Below are 19,620 nucleotides of genomic sequence, written 5' to 3'. Positions count from 1 at the left end.
ACCAACTGTTAGAAATAATTCTCCGGGAATGAGTTTAGGGCAATTTCGGATGATGTTTTGCGCATATCTCCGGAATTAAACACGTATTTTCGCCAACAGATCAAGAGTAAATTAAAATCACCACCACTATAATTGTGTGAGCCGGGTACGTGTTTAAAATAAAACTCTAAGTTTTCTTTGAACCTTTCAGCAACTGTATCATCTGCATTGGGAGGTCGGTAAAAGGATCCAATCATTATTCTATTCCGGTTACCAACACTGACCTCTGCCCATACTAACTCACAGGAACTACCTACTTCAGTTTGGCGACAAGATAAACTACTTCTAACAGCAATAAACACGCTACCGCCAACTGTCTTTAGCCTATCCTTTCTGAACACCGTTAGGTTCTTCGCAAAAATTTCGGCTGAACTTATCTCCGGCTTTAATTATCTTTCAGTGCCATTAACGATTTGAGCATCAGTGCTTTCTATTAGCTCTTGGAGCTCTGGTACTTTCCCAACGCAGCTACGACAATTTACAACTGTTATACCGATGGTTCCTGTATCTACGTTTTCTTGTTTCTAATTACACGTCACACGCAAAATTCCAGTTTTCATTGCAAATATAAATTCTTAATCATCGGTATTTGATATAAGATCATCAATTTAATGTATTTTAATGTAAACTCTCTTTGTTAACAATCTTTTCTACAATGGCAGTAAATTATAATTTATGTTTGCAATGTGTGCGAGATGTAATTAGAAACAAAAGACATGCATATTTCATTAAAATGGTTTGGATATATGTTAATTAACACGTATTTGATTAATTTTATATTTAATTGTTATACGTATTGGAAAGGAACGCAAAAATACACAAAAAAGACTATAGTGAGATTACATCCAGCGATTCATTGATTAGGCAAGTACCAAAAAGGATCATTGGGTCAAGTTTGTCGAGGTCATGAGAGAGCGAGCGCAACCTCGAATCGTTTCAAGGATGGGGAAGCAAATCGGCCGTGCTCTTTCAAAGGAACTATCCCGGCATTTGCCAGGAGTGATTTAGGGAAACCACGGAAAACATAAATCTTGATGGCCGGTTGCGGGTTTGAAGTGTTCTCCTGCCGAATCCGGGGCCACTGTGCTAACCATTGCGCCGCATCACTCGGTTACATCAAGTACCATTCTCCGATGCAATCAAGTGAGCCACGCGGCTTGTCCTGAAGAAGTTTCCTATACTTCAGTTAGTTAATGTTCCTCAGAAATGGCCAAAGTCGATTTTCTCGAGAATTTTTGAGAGTTGCATTGAATTGCTATGATAGATTCATATATGCTGTGGTAGATTGAACTTCACGTACCATAAATACAAAAATTACAAAATTATGATTGCCGGATGGTCTCGTCGTTAGTGTACGTACTAACCAAATGTAACCAGGTGGGGATTTTGAACATTTCATGAAAGGAAACTTTTCATGTAGCGCTGGTACATTCTGTTTCTGTGTGTTTCCCGTGGTTACAGAGGTTATTAAGAGAAGCAGAAAGTGGAAATAAAGTGTTTTCGGACCCATGTCCACGTATTTAATTCCTCTAAGTCCGAAGAATGTTTCCTGAAAGTTTGGCCGTACCTACTTGTCATCCCCTGCCTGACCAATCAGAAACAGTACTGAGGCACCTGATTTTGAAGCAACATGTAAAAGTAGTAAATACGTTATGTACTCAGCCGTCCACAAGACGTAATAATGGGTTGATGAATCGCAACTAGAGCTAGTCACGTCATATAAGTGCCGTCCAAAAAGTTAGTTTCCCCATTTTATTTCTCTGCGGAATAAACTGTGCCTGTGACATGTTTGCTTCTGTGATTTACTTCTTCAACATTTCCACGAGATTTCTGAATGTCAGAACAGCATACTGCTGTAGGTGGAAAGATGTAATGAGCGTCTAAAAGTGTTTTCAAAAATGAAATAAAAGTGGCCGAAGAGAACTGACGTCATAAATGAAAGATCTGATCTAGTATTGAAATTCTGCTTTAAGTCTTTTGTACAAATTGCAACAAAACCATGAAGTACCAATTCATAGTGAATGGGAAAATGTTTTGTATGGCGTACAAAGGTATCACAGGCTACTATGTAATACTACAAGCAGAAACAACATCAGCTATTATATACAGTACACAGTATCAAGTACATGAGAAGGCAAACTGTACATTTCGAGATATGTGCGCGTTTGTCGTAATTATATGAATATCATCAGTAAAGTAAAATTTTAAACATTGTGTAGTTTGATGTTTCTTTTCTCTACCCTCTTTTCTAGTAGGTAAGCATAGGACAGAACCAACACTTCTTCCGTTGCCAAACATGATCCGAAAGTTGTTACTATCTAAAATAAGTGTTATTAAGACCGTAAAAACAGTTTTGCTAATTACACAGCAGTATACAGGTAACAACTCCAAAATGCTTGGTAAAACACGAAAACCAAGCACGTTGGAGGTGTTTCCAGTAGCAAAGTTTGTGTGTTGCCCTCTAACAAACATAAATGGAGAATATAAACAGTATTTTCCAAATTAATTAGTGCACTAGGTTTAATCCTACAGGTTTAAATAACTTTACACAACGACCTCCACAATGCTATAAACAATCACTGAGAACTGTGTAGCATCTGAAGATGGGTCACTAGACGACTTACAACCAATAATGGAAAAATAAAAATTCTACTAGCACAAAAAGCGCCTGGTTGCTCCTATTTTTGAAAAGCTTTATTCGTCTCAGTTGCAATGGCCCTTATCCACAATGTACAAATGTTTTTTTTTCGTGTTAACGAAAAATCGATTTTTCTGTTATACTGAAGGCGTTGCCAGTCACTTTATTGCGAGGTGCTTCCTTTACGTTAAACAGCGCAATAGCATCTGAAAAATGTGCGGGTTAAACGGCCTGTTCCACTTGGGATGACGAAGTTAGAGTTGAGAGTTGGCCATGAACCTTCGAAAAATCTAAGTTTATGTCGAGGAATTACGGATTGAAGAACACACTCCTTTTGTAATCCATTATTCACATTACAAGATGTAACTGTTGACAGTGTCAGCCTACACACAGCCGTCGGACTTGAGGACCAGACTTCTGTTAACGCACACATCAAAAAAAGTTTTGCATCACCTTGGTTCCGAGAGTTCCGGAACCTGTACAGAAATTTGGAATACATATCAACATAAACATCATTTCCACCCTTTTTATTGCTCATGAAAACCACACATTGCATGTTGTACCACCATACAGCGAGACCTTCAGAGGTGGTGGTCCAGATTTCTGTACACACCGGTACCTCTAATATCCAGCAACACGTCCTCTTGCGTTGATGTATGGCAGAAATCGTCATGGCATACTATCCACAAGTTCATCACGGCACTGTTGGTCCAGATTGTACCACTCCTCAACGGCGATTCGGCGTAGGTCCCTCAGACTGGTTGGTGGGCCACATCGTCCATAAACAGCCCTTTTCAGTCTATCCCAGGCACGTTCGATAGAGTTCATGTCTGGAGAACATGCTGGCCACTCTAGTCGAACGATGTCGTTATCCTGAAGGAAGTCATTCACAAGACGTGCACGATGGAGGCGCGATTTTGCATCCATATGCTGCCGATAAGGTCGGAGGATGGCATTCACGTATCGTACAGCCGTTACGGCGCCTTCCACCAGCGGTGTACGTCAGCTCCACATAATGCCACCCCAAAACAGCAGGAAAACTCCATCTTGCTGCACTCGCTGGACAATGTGTCTAAGGCGTTCAGCCTGATCAGGTTGCCTCCAAACATGTCTCCGACGATTGTCTGGTTGAAGGCATATGCGACACTCGTCGGTGAAGAGAACGTGATGCCAATCCTGAGCGGTCCATTCGGAATGCTCTTGGGCCCATATGTATCGCGCTGCATGGTGTCGTGGTTTCAAAGATGGACCTCGCCATGGCCGTCGGGAGTGAAGTTGCGCATCATGCAGCCTATTGCGCACAGTTTGAGTCGTTGCTGTCAGGGTTCCTCCGAGCCATAATCCGTAGGTAGCGGTTATCCACTGCAGTAGTAGCCCTTGGGCGACCCTAGCGAGACATGTCATCAGCAGTTCCTGTCTCTGTATCTCCTTCATATCCGAACAACATCGCATTGGTTCACTCCGAGACGCCTGGGCTCTTCCCTTGTTGAGAGCCCTTCCTGGCACAAAGTAACACCGCGGACGCGATCGAACCGCGGTGTTAACCGTCTAGGCATGGTCGAATTACAGACAACACGAGCCGTGTACCTCCTTCCTGGTGGAATGACTGGAACTGATCGGCTGTCGGACCCCCTCCGTCTAAAAGGCGCTGCTCATGCATGGTTGTTTACATCTTTTCGTGGGTTTAGTGACCTCTCTGAACAGTTTAAGGGACTGTGTCTGCGATACAATATCACAGTCAACGTCTATCTTCAGGAATTCTGGGAACCCAGGTGATGCAAAACTTTTTTTGACGTGTGTATTAATAAAGCGATGGTTCATAATATACTCATTTTCTGTACGGGCGCGAACTTAATCGTGTTAGCTTTGTTATGGCCGCTGGTAGTTGTAACTAACATTTGCGTGAACTGTGTTATGCAGCAGTACATTTTTTGAGTTTTTACCATTCGTGAACACCGACGTCGTCGAGGACGGGCACTAACTACGATGCGACACCGTTATACGGAAGAATCGACAGTACTGACATCTGTGTGGAATATCAAATCCCCCAGTACGAAGTAAATTGTGGTGGTTTTGGCAGGAGTTAATCCATCTCTGCCAAACCCTGCAATCCAATCATGTGACAGCGTTACGCCTATCACTCCATGGCTGTTGCGGATAATGGTTTTAGTTGTATTTCTTATACTTAATGTGCGGAGCTTTGTATTCCTGAGCAAGTGTGTACGTTTTTAAGAGCACCAGGCGCTAAAAGACAAACTAAATTTGTATTTTATAACGAAGTTATCAGGGCTAGCGTTGGAGGTGAATCTCTAAAACATTAGTTTAAAAGCACTGACATACAAGCAACATTCTAGGTGTGTGGTCCTCGTTTTCTGACATTCGCCTCGCACAGCATACAAATCTTTGCATATATCGTTTCAAGATGTTGTACGTTGGTCCGTTCTATTGATATGCGAAATGAATCGTAGTGCTATGATGATTTTATATAAAAGGGAAAAGAAAGAGAGAAGCCAGTCATGGACGCATTAAATAATTGAAGTTGGGAGGATGGATCGACATTTTGTGAATGCGAAGATAAAGGTGACATTGACTTCATGAAATAACGGACACCCAATGTCGTCTGTTACTGAAAGTAATATGCAGGGGTCCTCGCAGCATACTAACGCTTCAATTTACTGCCGACGTCAGGGTCTCCTGATTACCATCAAACTTCCAACCTGTAAAACAACTTATACCTAAGATCTACAATATTAAGAATTTCGGGTGTGGGTAGAGGGGGAGGGAGGGGCAAGTGTGTTAATATTTTGCCAATATTTGGCGTAAAGAATTGTGTAATATGGAAAACACTGTAGGTGTCAACTGTTTGTGTTAATAATACTGCCTGTACGGCTACATAAATGTTACACCCAATTTAATTTTACCACTATTATGCCTGCGCGATTGAGATCTCTGGACTTTCTTAAGTTGTTACACTCAGTTCCCACCGGAACTTACGTTACAAAACCGTACATAGGCAAATGCTGGATTGGTTACAAAACCGTACATAGGCAAATGCTGGATTGGTTCCCGATTTCCGCCTCAAACGTTACGATACACAAACGGTTGAAATATGATCACACACAGAACGAAGTTTACACTATTAGCAAATAATGACGTAGATGACTTTCCTCTCTTAGGTTACCTAGACGACTGCGACGTCAGGAAGGGTAGCCGGCAGCAAAGTTAAACTATAAAATAAAATTTGCCAAATACTGGAAAGCGGATCCGTACCAGACGGGATAAGCGCCAGGAAAAAGAAAGGATAAAAGTAACATTTTACTGTTCATAGACCTGTCGTGGGACGGTGGACTGTTTATTTTTATGTATTTAAGCTGGTCATATAAGGACCTCTATTAACTTTCTTACGTCGGACTCCACCGACACATGTTTTAAGAATACTATTTAACGGAAAAATATTATGACTGTTTTGTAGTTATAGTTTTAATAGTAGTGGTGGTAGTAATAACTTTAGTATATGCGATTGTAAAGAAAAGGAGGATTTTATTTCTTTCTTTCCAAATGAGAGCCGTGACTATCAATAGAACGAGGAAAGTACAAGTGTGTGTTGTGGTATTAGTGATTTCCAAGAAGGAGAGTAGATAGAGTGGTGCGGCTACTGCCTGTGAGAAATAGGAGAAATCCGTGGCAAAGGAGTTATAATGGTTGGTTGGTTGGTTTTGGGGAAAGAGACCAAACAGCGAGGTCATCGGTCTCATCGGATTAGGGAAGGACAGGGAAGGAAGTCGGCCGTGCCCTTTCAGAGGAACCATCCCGGCATTTGCCTGGAGCGATTTAGAGAAATCACGGAAAACCTAAATCAGGATGGACGGACACGGGATTGAACCGTCGTCCTCCCGAATGCGAGTCCAGTGTGCTAACCACTGCGAGTTATAATGGGATAAACAGTGTTTCAGTAGGAAGAATCTGATTGTTGTTTCATGAAGCAGTTTTTAGTCAGTCTTATGAAATTAGAGACGTGGATTCGTTCATTAACATTGTGAGGCGTGTAAGTGTAGGGTGAGATTCGTACTACAGAATGGATTTTACAAAAGATAATTGTGTGATGGCGTGTGGTAGAAACAGCTGGTGTCTGAGGGGACTGGTGTTGTTGGTGTACTACTCTGAGAAGAGCATTAAGATCTAAGTGAGACAGAAGAGACTGTTAACTTTGACCAGAAGTTAAAACAGAAAGAGTATATGGAAATTCTGTCCTTGGCAGCACCTAGGCTGTCTGTCTATTGATTTGATGATGAGGTATGATCAAAATGACACTCACCGTTGGTGTTGATCACCAGCAACAAACTCCGTGAGCTTTCCTGAGAAACTCTTTCCAGAATAATATCACTGCTGCCGACCATTGGAACTAGAAATGTTTTGTAGTCAGTGTTTCAGTCCACAGAAAGAACATTGTTTTTATTATATTGTGCGTGAAGAAATGGCAGTATCTTCATGTAGGTTGTGGCTTGGTGTTCAGCGAAATTAATATTTTCGTGTAATATCACTCCTAGATTCTTCGCTGAGAGAGGAATTTTTTTATCCTATTTTGAGCTGGAGACAAGAGGAGCTCTCGAAAAATAAACACAAATGAGCCTAGAGTGTCCAGCCAGAACCACGTGGGTTTCAGTTGGGTTGAGCTCTAACCTATGTTCTGTGTCTATAATGATAGGGTTGATCGAAGAGATAGAGGAGATCCAACGGAGAGCAGCGCGCTTCGTTACAGGATCATTTAGTAATCGCGAAAGCGTTACGGAGATGATAGATAAACTCCAGTGGAAGACTCTGCAGGAGAGACGCTCAGTAGCTCGGTACGGTCTTTTGTTGAAGTTTCGAGAACATACCTTCACCGAGGAGTCAAGCAGTATATTGCTCCCTCCTACGTATATCTCGCGAAGAGACCATGAGGATAAAATCAGAGAGATTAAAGCCCACACAGATTCATACCAACAATCCTTCTTTCCGCGAACAATACGAGACTGGAAAGAAGGTTGAACCGATAGAGGTACTCAAGGTACCTTCCGCCACACACCGTCAGGTGGCTTGCGGAGTATGGATGTAGATGTAGATGATGTTCAGAGCTGCGCATTGACATTCCGATGTCTGTTGTCAAGTTTAATGGGTTTGAAATTACATGCAACACGAGGTCGTTACCCTACCGTTTATTTTCAGTGTGACAGAACTTATACCACGTTACTGAGGAACAATGGGGAAAATGTTGGACCTAAAACCGAGCCCTGAGGGATGCTTAAAAGTGTCTCCATTATGACTTAAAAGTTCCAGAGGCTACGCTTGTTGTTGGGACGTGATGTACAAGCGAAACGTTTATACTACCTTCTCTAGCTTAATGGTTAACATGGGCTGCCAGATATTTTGGCATTTATCTTCGAAAATCCTAAAGTTTACAAAAATTCTTTATGCTTTGTCTAAAGTTTTTGTTAATTAATTGTACATTTCTTCAAGCATATGGCAATTTTTATTGTGAAGTAGTTCTCAACTCTTGACTGATATGTGCTTCTCAATTCTTGTCACTGATGTGAAAAAGATTATCCATGTGTCAGTACTTGTTCAAACCACAATTACTCAATTTTATACAGGTTTTACACCTAAAACTATAGTTTCCGGTAAATATTATTCATAATAACTGACCCGCAAAATCCTTCAGTTTCATTACTGGTACTGCTCATGTCATGCCTTTTTCAGTTTAAGACTCTCACATTCTACTATCGCACTGCCTGTGTCTCCGTTACGATGTACGCGCCTGTGTACAACAGTAAATATACACTGAGGTAACGAAAGTCACGGGATGGCGATATGCACATATACAGTATCTCTTACACAAGGTGTAAAAGGGCAGTGGCGGAGCTGTAGTTTGTACTCAGGTGATTCGTGTGAAGAGGTTTCCGGCGTGGTTATGGCCGCACGACGGGAATTAACAGACTTTGGACCCGGAATGGTAGTTTGAGCAAGACGCATGGGACATTTCGGAAATCCTTACGGAATTCAGTATTCCGAGATCCTCAGTGTCAAGAGTGTGTCGAGAATACCAAATTTCAAGTATTACCTCTCGCCACGGACAATGCTGTGGCCAACGGCCTTCATTTAACGGCCGAAAGAAGCGCGGTTTGCGTAGAGTTGTTAATGCTAGCAACTATAGTACTTATATACACCGCCATTGTTATGGTGGGACTGACAGAAGAAGCTTGTTCCGTAATATTTTAGTAAAAGCTTTTTGTGAATCGTCACCTGTAAGGTAAGTCATTTACTGTATTCGTATTACCCCATCTGTATGTAAAGTAACAATATTTTACAATATCGATGTTCAAACTACTTCTTTTGGGATTCGGCCTTGTTATTTATTGCAGTTTGATAGCTTCTTTTGTGGATCATTACCGCAAACATGCCGTCCGATCTGCTTAAGTGGCCGCGCCACTCGTCGATAAAAGAGAACAAGTGTTCATCCCAGAGTTAGTTACTTCCAAAAAACAAGCATCATACAACAGATAAAACTGACTTCTAAACCCCTTTTATAAACATTCCCTTCTATCCATTTGTGAAAATTTTAAATTAATTTACATTATTCAAAACCATCTCTTTTCTGTTATATTTGGCCTAATAGAAGAGGGCGATTGAAAACGGTCTGCTGCAGCCTCTTGGTATTCTTTCAGATACTAGGAGATAAAATGTTCATTCAAAATATGCAAGCCGTAAGCTACATCAATAACCGTGGTGGGGAAAATTGAAAATCGGAAATTTGTGGTAACGTCTTATGGGACCAAACTGCAGAGGTCTTCGGTCCCTAAGCCTACACACTACATCTCTTAATCTAACTTAAACTAACTTACACTGTGGACAACACACATACCCATGCCCAAGGGAGAACTCGAACCTCGGACGGGGGCAGCCGGGAAAAATTGAATTTCTCTTTGAGTGGCTTTAACCGCCCCTCCTCTTCCACTTACCATGCGGTCCGAGGTGTCGCTCTACAATGTCAATATTGGCTTTTAAGCAAAACCGTTTGATGAACAGTGGTTTGTACGACCATTTCCCTTCTTTCAGTTTCCAGCAGTGCGTAGAATTTACCGACATTTGTCAGGGCTGCTAGTTAGCAATTTTTCGTTTACCGTTAGTAAAATCTATAATTCTTGTTACTACTTTGTTACTGATACTATTTTTCGACTTTTTGTGAGGTCCCTTACAATCCCTCTTTTGCCGTTTAGTACTTACCGACGTTATGCTCAAATTTATGTCTAGCGCGAACACAACACCATTTCACGATGCTGTACGTTTCCGTGATGGTCTGTTGAGGTCTTTTTTTATGAATCCTCCTACCTAAAGCTGTTAGTTCACAATACAGTGTCACAGGCGCTTAGCTGACAATAAAATCTTAGAAGTGAAAGGAGACTCAAAAAAGTCGGCTTAGAAGTGAATTTCTGCAAGTGATTTTCGTGAACAGCACTTATTTTAAATGACGTAATATGTACTCTGTCATGCAACCATCGTACATAAATTACAATAGCCAACCAAATAAACTATAACGAACTAACTATGGCAGCCATATTGGACCACCTGACACTTCCACAGCAACTAGAAGCACAAATCAACAAAATAAAATCTAGTGGTCACATAAGAACAGACTTCCCTGGCAAAAGAGACAGAGAGAGAGAGAGAGAGAGAGAGAGAGAGAGAGAGAGAGAGAGAGAGAGAGAGAAGTACACATTGAGACGACAAAGTTATCCGATAGCTCCTAATATCGTGTCGGACTTAATTTTACCCAGCGTAGTACAGCAACTGGACTAGACATGTTTTCAGTAAGTCGTTGGAAGGCCCTTCAGAAATATTTAGCCAACTGCCTCAACAACCGTCCATAATTGCGAAAATGTTGCAGGTGCAGAATTTTGTGCACGAGCTGTCCTCTCGATATGTTCCTTAAATGTACGATGGAATTCATGTCTGGTGATCTGGATACCAAATCATTCGCTCGAATTGTCCGGAATGTTCTTCAAACCAATCGTGAACAGTTGTGGCCTGGTGACATGGCGTACTGTCATCCATAAAAATTCCATCGTTGGTTGGGATCATGAAGTCCATGACTAGCTGAAATTGCCTCCAAATAGCCGAACATAACCATTCCCAGTCAGTGATCATCTGAGTTGGACCAGGGCACCCAATCCATTATATGTAAACACAGCCCACACGATTATGGAGCCACCACCAGCTTGCACAGTGGCTTGTGGCAACTTGGCTCCAGGGCTTCGTGGGGTGTGCGCCACACTCGAACACTACCATCAGCTCTTACCAACCGAAATCAGGACTTATCTGACCTGATCACCATTTTTCAGTTCCTAACCGAGATGGTCACGAGCTCAGGATAGGCGCCGCAGGCTATGTCGTGCTAACAGCAAAGGTACTCACGTCGGTCTTCTGCTGCCATAGCCCATTAACGCCAAATTTCGCCGCACTGTCCTAATGGATACCTTCATCGTATGTCCCACATTGATTTCTGCGGTTATTTCACACAGTGTTGCTTGTCTATTAGCACTAACAACTCTTCGCAAACGCCGCTGCTCTCGGTCGTTAAATGAAGGCCGTTGGCCACAGCGTTGTCCGTGGCGAGAGGTAATACTTGAAATTTGGTATTCTCGACACACTCTTGACACTGAGGATCTCGGAATACTGAATTCCGTAAGGATTTCCGAAATGTCCCATGCGTCTTGCTGAAACTACCATTCCGGGTTCAAAGCCTGTTAATTCCCGTCGTGCGGCCATAACCACGCCGGAAACCTCTTCACACGAATCACCTGAGTACAAACTACAGCTCCGCCACTGCCCTTTTACACCTTGTGTTGGCGATACTCCATATGTGCATATCGCCATCCCGTGACTTTTGTTACCTCAGTGTATATTTACCTGATAGTTGATGTCTGTCACTCGCCGCTACAGCGATGGGACATCCACTGTTGGATACCGCTGTATTACAAGCGACACGCAAACACGCAAGGTCACTTCACGAATGCTGTTAATGTGTAGCACAGAGAAATGTTGCGAGTGCCCGCCGCGAGATATGACGGAAATAGATGGTTCAAATGGCTCTGAGCACTATGCGACTTAACTGCTGAGGTCATCGGTCCCCTAGAACTTAGAACTACTTAAACCTAACTAACCTAAGGACAACATACACATCCATGCCCAAGGCAGGATTCGAACCTGCGACCGTAGCGGTCCCGCGGTTCCAGACTGTAGCGTCTAGAACCGCTCGGCCACCCCGGCCGGCAATAGGAGATGCTCTGTCAACAACTGAAATGAAATGATCGTATGGAATTGTTGGCCGGGAGGCCCAATTAGGGGAAGTTCGGCCACAGAGTGCAAGTCTGATTTCAGTCGACACTTTGGGCGACTTGCGCGCCGGTAATGCGGATGAAATGATGATGAGGACAACACAACACCTAGTCCACAAGCGGAGAATATCTCCACCCCGCCCGGGAATCGAAACCGGGCCCGCTGCATGGTAAGCAAGCACGTTACCACTGAGCTAAGCAGGCGGACGTCTGTCGACAATTGATTTTAAGTGACTAAACTGTGGCAGTCGACGGGTTTTGTAGCGTTGGATTTAAACTCACGTCCTAATCTAACCATAACTTCGGGATGTGCAGTGTGTCCGAGAAAGCAGCGATGAACACTCTGCGGCAGAACTAAAATCATGATTACTTTGTTCACGGCGTTTGAGGCTAACCTCTACGAGTAAATTCAAGGCAGAAAAATGTCATAATATATTTGTTTGCTTTGCCATTTCCCGCGGCAAAATTTCAGTTTTAGCGGTAAAAGCAAAATCTAATTTCTCGCTGTTATTGGTTATCTGAAACTAACCTCACACTGGCTACACGGGAAGCCAGCAACGTTACCAACCGATGAGCAGTCCCGGTTGGCACTCGTATATTACAGTCGACACAAGCAGATTCTAAAAGAAAAAAGAGCAAATGAAAAAGTTAATACGATAATAAAAATGATGCAGTAAAGTATTAGAAATTTAAAAAAATAAATTTAAACCGAGTAATTAAATAAAAACGATAAAGACTTTTGATTAGATTTAGAAAAAATCAAAAAAATCTGTGGCATTTGACGGGACAAGAGCCTTCGACGTTCTACACGTGTAGTTTATATGCTAACCACTACGCTAGGGCATCGCATTGCAAAACGCTGGTGTCCCAGTCACAACGATTAATTGGCAGACTTCAAAAATTCGGCTTCACGCAATGTCGAGCGAAGCTTGTCTAATATAAGCCTATCTGTGTGATTATAATAACTGTATAAATGACGCCGAATCGTGTCTTGTGCGGAAGTCTCCGGGTAGTGTTTGGTTATTGCTGTTTGTATTTCGATAGCGTCGTTGTGTTGTGTTGTGTGTGTATTGTTTTTGGTGTGGTTATCACGCGTGTTGAAATACTAAATAAACGGACCAGTCTCAGAATTCAGGATCCAAACACGTCAAGAAAGAAAGCCGGTCGAGGAATTAGAAGTGAAGTAAATGGTGTGGTGGTTTGCAGCAGCGAACGGTTCGGGTGTGATATTGAGCGCTTTGACCGGAGAAAACCAGTTCCAACGCGTGAAGTGTCAATTATTAAGTAATTTTAATCGCATTATAGTCTGACCGCTTCTCGGCAGGCAGCAGCAGTGTTCAGGACAAAAAATATGCAGTTGCCACGTTTCTCATCTTGGCCACTTTACCGCAGCTCCCCCTATTGGTTTACTATTAAGTGGTAACCTACATGAATAAGTGTGTTATATTAATTACTAAAAGTAATTGCAGTATGAGACGTGATCACAAATGTTTACTAAATGTTTGAAATGTCAATTTTTTTTACTCATTGCATTTTATTACAACAGTCTTAATTTTATTACATGCACCACATTTGAACAAAGAATAAAATATTCTCCCTCTCACTTCCGTTAATTCCGCAGTGGCCGCACTACATACCTCTCTTCCCTTGACGTAAGCGGCAAACTTTATTTAGCTTACGGCCGAATTTACCAATGTGATTTAAAATTAAGCTCATTTTAAAGTATTGCTGTCTCTGTATTTTTGCTTGTTACTGAGCAAGAAAAATACACTTTCCGAAACACTTAACGCTAGCTGACATTTTTGGATTCTGCTGTTAGTTGCTAGAAGCATATTATTGTAAAATACGACTGAGAACCTCAGGCCTCACGAACACTTGATTCGGGCCGCATCCGGCCCGCAGGACGCGGTTTGACGACTACTGGTACAATCATTTGAAAACATCAATGTTTATTTGCTGGACAAGATATGTACATAACAAACGCATCAGACGGTATTTAGAAAGAATTAAATAGCACGTTTTTACTTTATTCTATGCATCTGCTTTTCTTTGTAATCACCAAATGATGTCGAAAAACCATATTTTTCACCATAAACAGGTAGACTTTTTCATCGATGAAGCAGTTTTACAACAAACTCTTTTTCATCTGATTATGTAGTTATTAATGCACCAATAGGCGTTTTCTTCGACCAGTAACTATAAAGCCGGAATCTTTTCACTTTCAGGTATATGGCCCCTTTTGTGGCAAAAAAAACGTAAGAAAGATGCATGGAGTCCTCATGCCGGCTTCGTAATTTGTGAAGAAATCAAAGCAAGCAATGAAATAAATGTTTAAAAAACCTAACAGCAAAAAATCCGCTGCAGCAATATTAGTGATCGTGAAGAGTATAGATTATCTTCCAATGTTCGGGGATAATGTCACTATCTCCCGTCCGTATCATCGAGGGGAGTTTCTTCCAGAGAATCCTTGACACTGACGGTGACGTACCGTTGTTGCTCAGGGTGAGTACTCCCATTTAAAATGTACAGTGGAACATTTAGTTCCACGTTCTGTTCCGTGACGTGGATCCACCTTAATTCCACCAGCCTGCACAGGATACATAACGTCACAGACTCTAAATGTACTGGTCATGTAAAATAATATATGTAACTGATGTTGAAGCCAAATTTCTCAACCCCTGCTTCTATTATCTCCTAGCACTGAATTTTAGAAGTATTTCTGAACCGTGGTTGCGTCACATTAATCCAAGGCAAGTCTATGGTTCAGTTACATACTCGTATTTTTGTGTGTCGAGTATTTCTGCAAGAAGCGGAACGCTTCCAACGTGAGCTGTTGCAGGGGCACCTCAAGTGTGCCGGCAGTGACGCGTTTCCTGGAATGAGCGAAAAATACCCGCTCGATACAGTAAGCTAACGGGACAGGCAGTTATGCGAAAACACGTTCCAGGCAGAGGCGAGAGACAGAGGGGTAGAGGACTGCGCGCCTACCTGCTCCCGGCTCTTCATCCCGGGAATGCACAATGCAGCCCTCGCCCGCACTCCGCACGCCTTTCACTGCCAGTATACCAGGAGTTCTGATCGCTGTCACTTTGATGCAACGTGGACGAACAATTAAGATAGACCTCACACTTGATATTGCTCGGTAGGGCACAGATGAAGACATAAAAATTAAAAAATAAATTATTTCCGAAGGTAACATTTTAAGATTCGAAAAGCAGAGTGGCTATTCTTCTGGAATACCTGCAATTCTCGGGGAATTACATTTTATCTGAAAAAAAAATCAAGGAAACGTTAGGGAATTTAAGGAAGTTCATAAAATCTCAGGGCATTGTGCGTTTTTAGCCTAGCATTGAAATTACAAATCACAAAAATGTAAAATACTTAATATATCAAAGTGTGTTAATTATACGAATATTATTGCATATAAATTATCGATATTTAAAAACTGTGGTTAAACTACAGCTTATGACTGGTTTGCAGCTCAACTGATAGGAGAGGAAAGGATTATGTGGTATATATATATAATAAAGCTATTATAATAATATACCATATATTATATGGTATATTATGGTAATATATGGGATGGTAATAAAATATAATATAAGCTATTATAAAATATAGCTATAAAGCTATATATATAATAAAGCTATTATGTGGTTTGCTGCTGCTGCCCTCCTCCCCCCCCCCCCCCCCTCCGCGCGCCGACATCCCGCCCAACGTCAATCTATCAGGAGCTTGACACTACCGTCCTCATCATACAAATCATTTGAGATGTCCGTTCATGAACGTGCCGAAATAAACTAACTCTGTTAGCAGAACCAATAACAGCATAAAGTACAAAAAAATTTTGAGTCTAAAACGATATCTATTTTTAGTTCCTTGCCAAAGAGAGGAGGGGGAGAAGGAGGTAATTTTACTGCATCTGCTATGTAAAAAAAAGTCGTATATTGTATAAACCACACATTATGTAGCATTATTAATAATTTGTTCGTCTGTTGGTTCCGTCAAGAAATTCGCCAGTGGAGTAGGAAAAATTGGACTTTAATCGAGGCTTCTATAAATAATTACAGTTTCTTAATAACGTAACTTGTTCTAACTGCTATAAATGACAGGTAGTGGGCAACATGGCAGATTGGCAGATATTGTCCTTTTTTTTTTTTTGCAAATTATAAGTAAAGAAGTGGTTGTGCCACATCCGGTAAGTGTTAGAATCGGAATAACAACAAGCAGGGTAGAAAGTCAGCGCCAGCGACCAGTTTGCTGTCGATGTTGTAACTATGTACTGACTGAAGCCTAAAATATGTATTAAAGTGGGTGAAAGCCCGAAATGCGTATTACCTTTAATAAAAATACGTGAGAAAGTGGTAGGTTGCTGTGATTATTAAAATAATATAATCCACAGTCACGGAGCTCAACTGCCACAAAAATGGATAAAAGCGAATAAGAAGCTCTCCAAAACTTCGTCGGCTTTGGTAAAGTGGTTTGGCTGTGACAGATATACGGCTGTTTCGTTGAGGAGACTATAATGTGCGAGACTTTTCAAGGATGACTATCTGGAGAGTATTATTATCAAAGCTGTTTTCGGGCTGTTCACTCGCGAAAATGGCACACTCAGGGGCAAAACACGTTTAACAGTTCAATAAGTGTTTGGCAAGTTTAAATACAGTAGATTTACAGGAAAGACAAAGATAACAAATGGCTCTGAGCACTATGCGACTTAACGTCTGAGGTCATCAGTCGCCTAGAACTTAGAACTAATTAAACCTAACTAAGCCGGCCGAAGTGGCCGTGCGGTTCTAGGCGCTGCAGTCTGGAACCGCGAGACCGCTACGGTCGCAGGTTCGAATCCTGCCTCGGGCATGGATGTGTGTGATGTCCTTAGGTTAGTTAGGTTTAACTAGTTCTAAGTTCTAGGGGACTAATGACCTCAGCAGTTGAGTCCCATAGTGCTCAGAGCCATTTGAACCATTTTTTTGAAACCTAACTAACCTAAGGACATCACACACATCCATGCCCGAGGCAGGATTCGAACCTGCGACCGTGGCGGTTACGCGGTTCCAGACTGTGGCGCCTAGAACCGCTCGGCCATCTCGGCCGGCGAAGCGTTGAAAAGATTTAGTTTATTGATGGTGTTGCGGACACGCTATCGGCACAACGGAGAATAATGCCAATCACAGTACTGAAGCTGAAATAGTTATAGTGTGAATATGACCCGCAATACTCTGCTGGAACTATCGAGGAAAGCACAAAAAATTATGGACATAATCCTCCTAAGCAGATATGCCCAGATGACAAATTCAAGGTTGCAGAAGCGTGAGTGGCTAGGGAAAAGACGGATGCCGCCTGTGAGAAAATAAAAGGAACCTTTGGAGAAAAGGGAAGCAGCTATATGAACATCAGGAGCTCAGGTGGTGGCAAGCCAGTATTATATATATATATATATATATATAGAGAGAGATAGATAGATAGATAGATAGATAGAGAGAGAGAGAGAGAGAGAGAGAGAGAGAGAGAGAGGAGCTGTAGAAGGGAAGTAAACATCAAGACAATATTGTAGAAAGCGATCAGGATGTAGACGAAGATGGGATGAGAGGTATGAAATTGAGAGAAGAATCTGACAGACCAGAGAAAAGGCTTTCGAAAGAAGATCCCTAGTGTGGGCGACATTCCTACATAATTATTTAGATAGTTGGAGAGTGAGAGAGGACAAAACTATTCCACCTCGTGTGCAAGATCTGTCAGACAGGCAAAATATCCTCAGACATTCGAGATGAATGTTGTAATTGCAGTTCCAAAAAATGGGTGGTTCTGACTGGCGTGCATATTACTGAACATTCAGTTTAATGAAACATGGTTGCAAAACGCTGACACGAATTGTATGCAGCCGAGTCCGGAAAGATCAATTTGGATTCGGGAGGAAAGTAAGAACACGCGTGACAATACTGTATCTATCACTTACCGTGGAAGAGAGGGTAAAAACGGGCAAACCCACGTTAATTGCATTTCTAGATTTAGAGGAAGGTTTTGACCATAATGATTGGACAATTTTCTTTGAAATTTTGAAGATAGCAGGGACAACCTGCAGGGAGCGAAAAGTTATCTACAGATTGTTCAGGCCGGCCGGAGTGGCCGAGCGGTTCTAGGCGCTACAGTCTGGAACCGCGCGACCGCTACGGTCGCAGGTTCGAATACTGCCTCGGGCATGGATGTGTGTGTGCTGTCCTTAGATTAGTTAGGTTTAAGTAGTTCTAAGTTCTAGGGGACTGATGACCTCAGAAGTTAAGTCCATAGTGCTGAGAGCCATTTGAACCATTTAAACAGATTGTTCAGAAACCAGACTGCAGTTAAACATGACTCAAAGACGAAAGAGAAGTAGTAGATGAGGAGAGAGCGAGGCGAGATTGTAGCCTATTCCTAATGTTATTGAAGGTGCACATGGAACAAACTGTGAAGGAATCCAGGGAAGAATTTGGAAAGGGAATTAAAGTCCAGAGAGAAGAAATCAAAACTTCGAGATTTGCTGACGGCAAAGAACTTGGAAGAGCAGCTGAGTGGAGTAGATGGTTTGTTGTAAAGAGATTATATGAGGAGCGTTAAATAAGTAATGCAACACGTTTTTTCTCGGCCAGTTTCGGTTGAAAAAATACGGAATTTGTTGTAGGACGTCGTGGAGTATTCCTGTTTCGGCCCCTACAGTGTCATGAAGTTCCGGCGGCGCTATATGTAGCCTTCAAAATGACGCCTGTAACGGAGGGGCGTGTGTTTCTGTTGGCGGAAGACTAGAGCATCGCACATATTCATAGGCTCTTGCAAAATGTCTACGGAGACCTTGCAGTGAACAAAAGCACGGTGTGTCGTTGGGAGAGGCGTCTGTCACCATCGCAACAAGGTCACGTAAACCCGTCAGATCTCCCGCGTGCCAGCTGGCCACACACAGGTGTGACTCCTGCAGTGTTGAAACGTGCGGACGGCTCGTTGTAGGTGATCGACCTGTCACAGTAAAACACCTCGCTGCTCAACTGCACGCCTCTGCTGGTAGTGCTCACACACACATCCACCAATTGGGGTACTCAGTAGGTGTGCCGCCGGCCGGAGTGGTCGTGGGGTTCTAGGCGCTACAGTCTGGAACCGAGCGACCGCTACGGTCGCAGGTTCGAATCCTGCCTCGGGCATGGATGTGTGTGATGTCCTTAGGTTAGTTAGGTTTAATTAGTTCTAGGCGACTGATGACCTCAGAAGTTAAGTCGCATAGTGCTCAGAGCCATTTGAACCATTAAGTAGGTGTGCCCGCTGGATTCCACGCCGCCCAACAGAAGCCCATAAAGAGCAATGAAGGACCGTCTGTGCAGAATTGCGTGCGCTTTACGAGGCTGATCGTGACAACTTTTGACGAACACCGTCACGGGCGATGAAACATGGGTTCAGGAGACAAAACGGCAATTCATGGAGTGGCACCACTCCACCTCTTCCCCCAAGAAAAAGTTCAAAGCCGCACACTTAGCCGGCACAGTCATAGCCGAGGTCTTCTGATACCCTGAAGGGGTTATTATATTTGACGTCCTCCCAGATGGT

This window comes from Schistocerca piceifrons, chromosome 2 (assembly GCF_021461385.2).
Source record: "Schistocerca piceifrons isolate TAMUIC-IGC-003096 chromosome 2, iqSchPice1.1, whole genome shotgun sequence".
NCBI lineage: Eukaryota > Metazoa > Arthropoda > Insecta > Orthoptera > Acrididae > Schistocerca > Schistocerca piceifrons.
The sequence above is the reverse complement of the archived record's forward strand: the minus strand, read 5'-3'. Positions refer to the sequence as shown.